Genomic DNA, 6,713 nt, shown 5'->3' on the forward strand with positions numbered 1-6,713 from the left:
GATGCTAGGAAAATCAAAGCAGAAATGCCAAGAGAGTAGTATGATTCTGAGTGTAGCTAGCTGACCCAAGACATTTTCTTGCCTGAGGCAGAGTAATAAACAGATCCCACGCTCACGCAAATCAAAAGTATCCAAAGCCAGCCAAGGTATCTTGGCATAAGAGGAGGATAATTCTTCGAGCACTTTTTCCAACTCTTGGCAGAAAAACGATAAAGTAGAGTCAGTAGTAGTAGAAGTAGGAGTAAGTTTATTTACTTGATCCATTTACCAGGTGACATTTACAAAAAGGAAGTTATAGAGAGGAACAGAAATCTCATGCAATGATATCTAGTGGAAACTTAGCAAGATTGGTCATGGCATTAAAATGAATAAAAATCATACAAAATCACAAGGTTATCAGCTCATCATTTGCTGATCTTTTGTGACACTAAAAATCTGTTGCCAGTGATGGCCACATCACTCTGTCCATGTGCAAAGCAGTGAATGCCCTTATTCCATCTTCTTGGACCCAATGAAGCAAACATAGTTCAGAGAAGATGTTTGACACTTGTTACAGAATCATGAAGGGGTAATTCCAACATACATCATTATCTCAGAATTCTATGCCAACTGAGCAATGGATAAAATATACTCTACGGACAGTGTCAGGTATCCTTTAGGTCTTACAGTGGTCTTCAGGAGGTCCCTGAGGTTGATGTCATTGCTGCAGTTCCAGCAATAGGAAAATGGGCAGATGCTCTTCTGTTGCTCACACCACTTTCCAACAGAAAATGGCAATTTTTATGGGAAAGGGAGCCTTCGGTAGAGAAAAGATGGTTTGTAAGTTGGACAGGAAATTGATTTTAGTTACACTTTCATGAAATATCTCCTAATCATGGGTTTCAGATGATATTGGGATTCCAAATCAGGTATAGTCACCACAACTATACTGGGTGGGGGATTCTAGCAGTTATCATGAACAATATTGTAGGCCTCTCAATATGATAGGACCCCTGCAAAAGTGAGGAAACTTTGAATAAGAACATGTTTTAATCTGAAAGAACACCTTTTTAGATCTTCCAGGATGATGCCATGGTTCACTAGAGGATGACCAAAGAATTGTTCTTGAAGACCTAGAGAACATATTAATCAAATCCACAAATAACCAAATATGCAAGAGGAAAACCCATGAATGTGGAAGATAAACTGTATTCATTGTTTTCAAATTCTTGATAATATCTATTCTCATTGGTATGGTTTTTGCGAAGGCTGAGTATTTCAAAGAGGGAGAGTACATTTGTCTTCAGGTTCCACCACTGCACTGATGAGAATCTATTCTCTGTGTTTTTCCTGTACAGAAACTGGTTTTCTGGACAGAAAATTCCATGTGAAAATTTTGCACAGAATAAACACCAAACTGTGTATAGTGAGAAGAAAATTGCTGAAATTACTTGTTGCTTCCTCCAAGAAGAAAATTAATGAACATCCCTATGCACATTTTAAGGAAAAAGAAACAGTCCAGGAGGTCTACTTCAGGTTTAATTCAGTACACTGAATTTGCACCATATAACGGTGAGGAGGATTCGGGGAGGTTGAATACAGAAACACTATGCTGTCTCATCAATAAAATGTATGTTAGAAAGCATGCCAACAGTGTGATCTAACACTGACAATATGAGTCTGTGTTGTTTCCAAGCATGAAGATTCACAGTACAGTGGCTCAGGTCACACCCTGGATGTTGTAACTACTGGCAAGTGATGTCTTCTACCCCTTTTTTTATATTCAGTTCTTAGGACATTTTGTCCTGGACCTGGATCAAGAAAAGAGAGATCAAATGAGTAACAGAGTTCCAGGGTGAATTTCAACAGCCATTTTACATATTGTTTGCTGCTTTGGCAGAGAGGTGATAACAGAGGCAGAATGTCTCTGTCAAAGCAATATTTGACAGACATTTCATCACAGAGGGGGAAAATTAGTATGGCTGTAGCTTTCTATTCACACAACTAGATAATACCTGAGAATGTAGTATGAATATTTTAGGACTCCTACTGTCTCACATCCACCAGCTGTCTGAGGAATTCTAAAATTAGTGAAAGGAACTTTTCTAAGCTTTGGGAACTAGTATATGTTTGCATGTTCATGAATAGCAGACCCTAACAAAGCATGACCTGGGGTTGTTCTCGTCTTCCAAAGACAGCAAAGAAACACAGAATTCAGGCACTTGAATGAATGGAGTCCCTACTCTATGGGCAAACACTTGTGGCTGAGTATGATTGTCTTCTAAGGGTAAAGTTTTGGTGGAGGGTCCATAAGTGACTGTAGAGACCTATTCAGGATTCACATAATCTTTTTCTCAATGAGGACATAGGTTTCCAGATGGAAGGTGTTCACAACAAGGATTTGCTTGATGCACCTTCCTCTTGGCATGTTTCTTCCTTTTATTCTCTATTAGTGCCTCTTCAAAATCCACAGCACTGTTGGTAACAGCTGAGTTCAGTTAAAGCGCTCTAGTGCCAAGGATTTCCAGTTATTGATGTTTATGCCACACTTTTAAGGTTAGCTTTAAGCCCACTTTAAAATCTCCTTTTTTTGTCCACTGACATTCTGTTTTCCATTCTTGAGCTGATAGTAAAGTAACTGCTTTGGGAGATGGTGATCGGGCATTTGGACAACATGGCCAGTCCAGCGAAGTTGATGGCTGAGGACCATGGCTTCCATGCTGGTGGTTTTTGCTTCTTCCAGAACACTGACATTTGCCCGTCTGTCTTCCCAAGAGATTTAAGGATATTTCGAAGGCAACACTGATTGACTCTTTCCAGAAATCCAGAGTGATGATAGTAGATGGTCTATGTTTTCCAAGCATCCCTGCAACAAGGTATGAAAAAGAATTTTACTGAAATCATGATTCTCAAGAATCCATTTCACACTTCAACAGAGCTGTTTTAAGACAAAGCACACCTTCCTATGAAGATCTGATGATGTGTGAGGTGCACAATTTGTTTCAAAGATGGAAGCACGGAGCATTTTAAAAATGCAAGTATCTAAAGTGCATATCACTGAAAGCTCCAGAAAAGCATGCATTAGTCAATGGAAAAATGCACATACCAGTTTCAGTTAGGCAAGAGAAAAACAAATAATGCAATATGAACAAACCAAGAGTGGGACAAGATTTTAGAGAATACAGAGAAACACACAGAATCAACACTGAGAGCATATCACATTCTCACCTGCAAACGGATGGTAGCACAAAACTTCCAGATTAGTTAGAGCAGAGATAGATATTTAAAAACCCTGTCCTTCTGGCCTTGCTTAATTAACAGCAAACCTCAGGTTCCAAAAAATGACGAGACGCGGACCCTTTGGTTGAAGAACACACATTCTTAATTAGATAGATATGGATATGATTTCCCCAAAGTTTTTGATATCTGGAACAATCTTGCACCGTATTTATAAGGAATTTAAACAACAGACTCTTCCTTATCTACTGTAGTTCTTTGACAAAAGACACTTTTGTATTTCTTCATGCAATGATACTACCCAAATGCATCCAAGTCATTGTGAATAGTTATATCATTTAGCATGCAAATCGCAAACAGAGGTGGCTGAGAAGGAAACCCTGAGCTAGCTCAACAAATCTAAATTGAACAGAAAATCTATTGCCTCAGGATAAAACAACAGAAAATGTACCATGCTGTGCTGGGTTTTTTTTTTTACAAGTTGGATTATTTTTCCATATTTTGTTTACCACTTTCATTCAATTTGATTTAAAAAGTTCTAAATAATTTCCTTCTTAGACAAAAAGTAAATGTCAATGAAGCCAAGGGAGTGGCCTCCTTATTTCTGTGGTGGATCACAGAGATGTCCTGTTTTGCATGGCACCAACATTGATTTCAAAGTCTCATTAATTTCATGAAAACCAACAAAGGCTAGATAATGTATAATTGATAATGTATAATGGAAGACGAGAACTACAAAACACTTGTCCACCTAACGACAGTAAGGCAAACTCTGAATGACACTTAAAACATTGTAGCTTTTTTTTTTATTTTTACATCCGGTACCTTAACAATGAAGCCCTCAAGAAGATGTCTCCCTTAAAAGGAAGACAGGCTAAAATTGCATTAACTACATCTGAGCTTATTTTGGTGAGCACCCTACCTCATGCCCTATCACTGGGTTGAGGATTTGGAGTTTGGAGTTTATTTTGTACAGGTAATATAGATTCCATAAAGGATCAAGAGTAAATATTCAGCCTGACTCTAAGGCCCCTTCCTCACATCTGAACAAAATCCCACATTATCTGCTTTGAACTGGAATATATGGCAGTGTGGACTCAGATAAGCCAGATATTGTGGGATTTAATGCCTTGATATTCTGTGATATAGGGCTGTGTGAAAGAACCCTAAGTTATGCAAATTGGTGTTAGCTTGGTTTCTGAGATAGATTGTGACTTCTAGAAAAGTTCATTAGATATTACAGCTTGTTCCATCTTTGAAGAACCCTGGTTGCTTACCATTCACTGCAGAAACAACTCCAATATATTAAAATCCTAAGTGAGGAAACAGCAACAAACATGCAGAAATTCCTGGAAGTTATAGAAAAAGAAATCAACAAATGTGTGTGACAGATTAGCAATGGGAGTTACCCTGCATCTAACAAGAATACTGCGCCTTTGTTATTCTCTATAAGTATAAAATCTGTCCACTCAGCAAAGTGGAAAATACAATTAGAGTTCTCTCTAAGGTCTTTATTAACTATTTCCTGTTGTCTAAATGGTAGCTGAAGAGAAACAGATGTTTTCCCGGTGGCAAAATCTTTGTTCTACAAAACACAGTTCCCAAAGATGCTGGAGTTTTCAGCTACTCTTTTACCAGCTGTATGGCAAACCTCTTTCAGCTTCTTCAAAGAAATGACTGCTTTTCCAGCAGAAAATTAGAACCAGGTCACCTGCAACCAGAGCCTGGGAATGTTTGTGGACTTCAGATCCCAGAATCCACCAGCCAAGAATATGTGGGATGGGGTATATTGCTAAGAATCAACTTTCCAGGTCCTGTACATGGACTTACCATTTAGACAATGGCCTCACCTGTTTCACTGTTGTGTGCCTTTAAATCATTTCCAATTAATAGCGGCCCTAATGTGTACTTAATACTTATCATGTGGTTTCCTTGGCAAGATGTGCTCACAGAGGGGTTGCCAGTGTTGTCATCTGATCAGTGGTACTGAGTGGGCTTCTATAGCCAAAGAGAACTGAAAATTAAATACTGAAATTGAATCCTTATGGCTGAGAGTCCTAGACCCATCCTGGCTCACATGTACACATCTGACAATTGGTTATATGTGGCTTCAAGATGACAGCTTTCATACTGAAAGTTCATTGTATCCAACCAAGTTAGAAAGAATATTGGACATGTTTACTCCGTGTTTTGAGGTTCTAAGGATGCTTACAGGAATGCCCTCTGAGCAGACTCCCTTCTTCATGGTTCCTTGCACTTCTGTCAGCCTCAGAAGGTGTTCACTGTTCAGTGATGCAAATCACTGATTCTAGTCATTTGAGGAAACCAAGCTTTCTCTGTCCTCAATATGACATCCTTTCAAATATTTAAATACTATATGGCATGTCTCTTCTTTTCTTCTCTAAGTGAAACATTCCAAGCTCTCTTAGTTGCACTCTGCATAGAGCTTGGTTATAGTTGAGTTTTGGCCCATGTGGAATAGTTACATTTATGGAATTCCCCTTATTTGGCCATGAACTAAATGAAACTGCTGCACAATAACCCAAAGAAGTAGAACCACATATAAGGGAACTTACATGACGCCAAGAGCATTCTGGTAAATGTTCCTTATAAAATGAAGACAGGCAATAAACAAAAGTGTAATCTAAAAACAAAATATGTGTCATCTTTTTTTTTACTCCCAAAATATTTTGGTATCATAAACTATTAGTTAAAATGTCTTCATTTCAGAGACCATGTTCTATGCAGTGTTACCTCTCTACATGTCAAAAAGCATTGTTGCATTATTATTATTATTATTATTATTATTATTATTATTATTATTATTATTATAAAAGTGAGAAAGGAAGACTCTCTTAGGCTGAGCATATCTTCCCAGAAGGAAGGCCCTTGTAAATTCATTAAGACTCGTGTCCCTGAGAAAATGCAGTGGATTGTAGCCCATCTGTTACACCAAACCTCCCACTCCAGAGATATAAAACAGACTTTGTGATCTCCTGGTTATTCCTAATAGATTTGTATCCAAGCATCCCCATGAGTGTAAACAGCAACCAGTTATGCAAGCTAATAGTCTGCCTCTCCTTTTAAAAGTTGTTGCAAATCAATGGCAAATAACCAGAACGCTTGCAAATGTAGATATCTTATAAGGGCTCCTGAAAGCAGAGATATTTTGATAATGTTCCCAGTAATGCTCACCCCAAAATGTGGAAAATTAACGTGTGCTTAATCTGGAATGCTAAATGAGGGTCTGTGTGCACTAGTTTCACCTGGTGAAGAGTATTTTCTCCTATTTTTATGAAGCTATCCTAAGTAACACATGGGCCCCATTCTGCTGCTTAGGAGGTCTTTCAAATTTGTGTGCATTTGTTTTCCTCCCCTTTCCTCCTTCTTGTGTCAGCCTTCCTGAAGAAACTGGAAAAACATATTCCTTGTCTAAAGAAACTGGAACAAAATTAAGAGTGGATTCTCTGCCCCAATGATGAAGAAGCCACTGTCCA

General features: G+C 38.3%; 1 long non-coding RNA gene across 1 annotated transcript; it reads right to left on the reverse strand.

Moving 5' to 3' along the window:
- Positions 1-227: 227 nt before the first annotated feature.
- LOC134292448 (uncharacterized) lies at positions 228-5,720 on the reverse strand. Its single transcript, XR_009999697.1, has 2 exons — positions 3,208-5,720; positions 228-2,845 (listed from the first exon to the last, which is right to left on the reverse strand). It is a non-coding gene; the product is annotated as an uncharacterized LOC134292448 (long non-coding RNA).
- Between the last annotated feature and the right edge of the window lie 993 nt (positions 5,721-6,713).

Source organism: Anolis carolinensis, chromosome 6, assembly GCF_035594765.1.
Source record: "Anolis carolinensis isolate JA03-04 chromosome 6, rAnoCar3.1.pri, whole genome shotgun sequence".
NCBI lineage: Eukaryota > Metazoa > Chordata > Lepidosauria > Squamata > Dactyloidae > Anolis > Anolis carolinensis.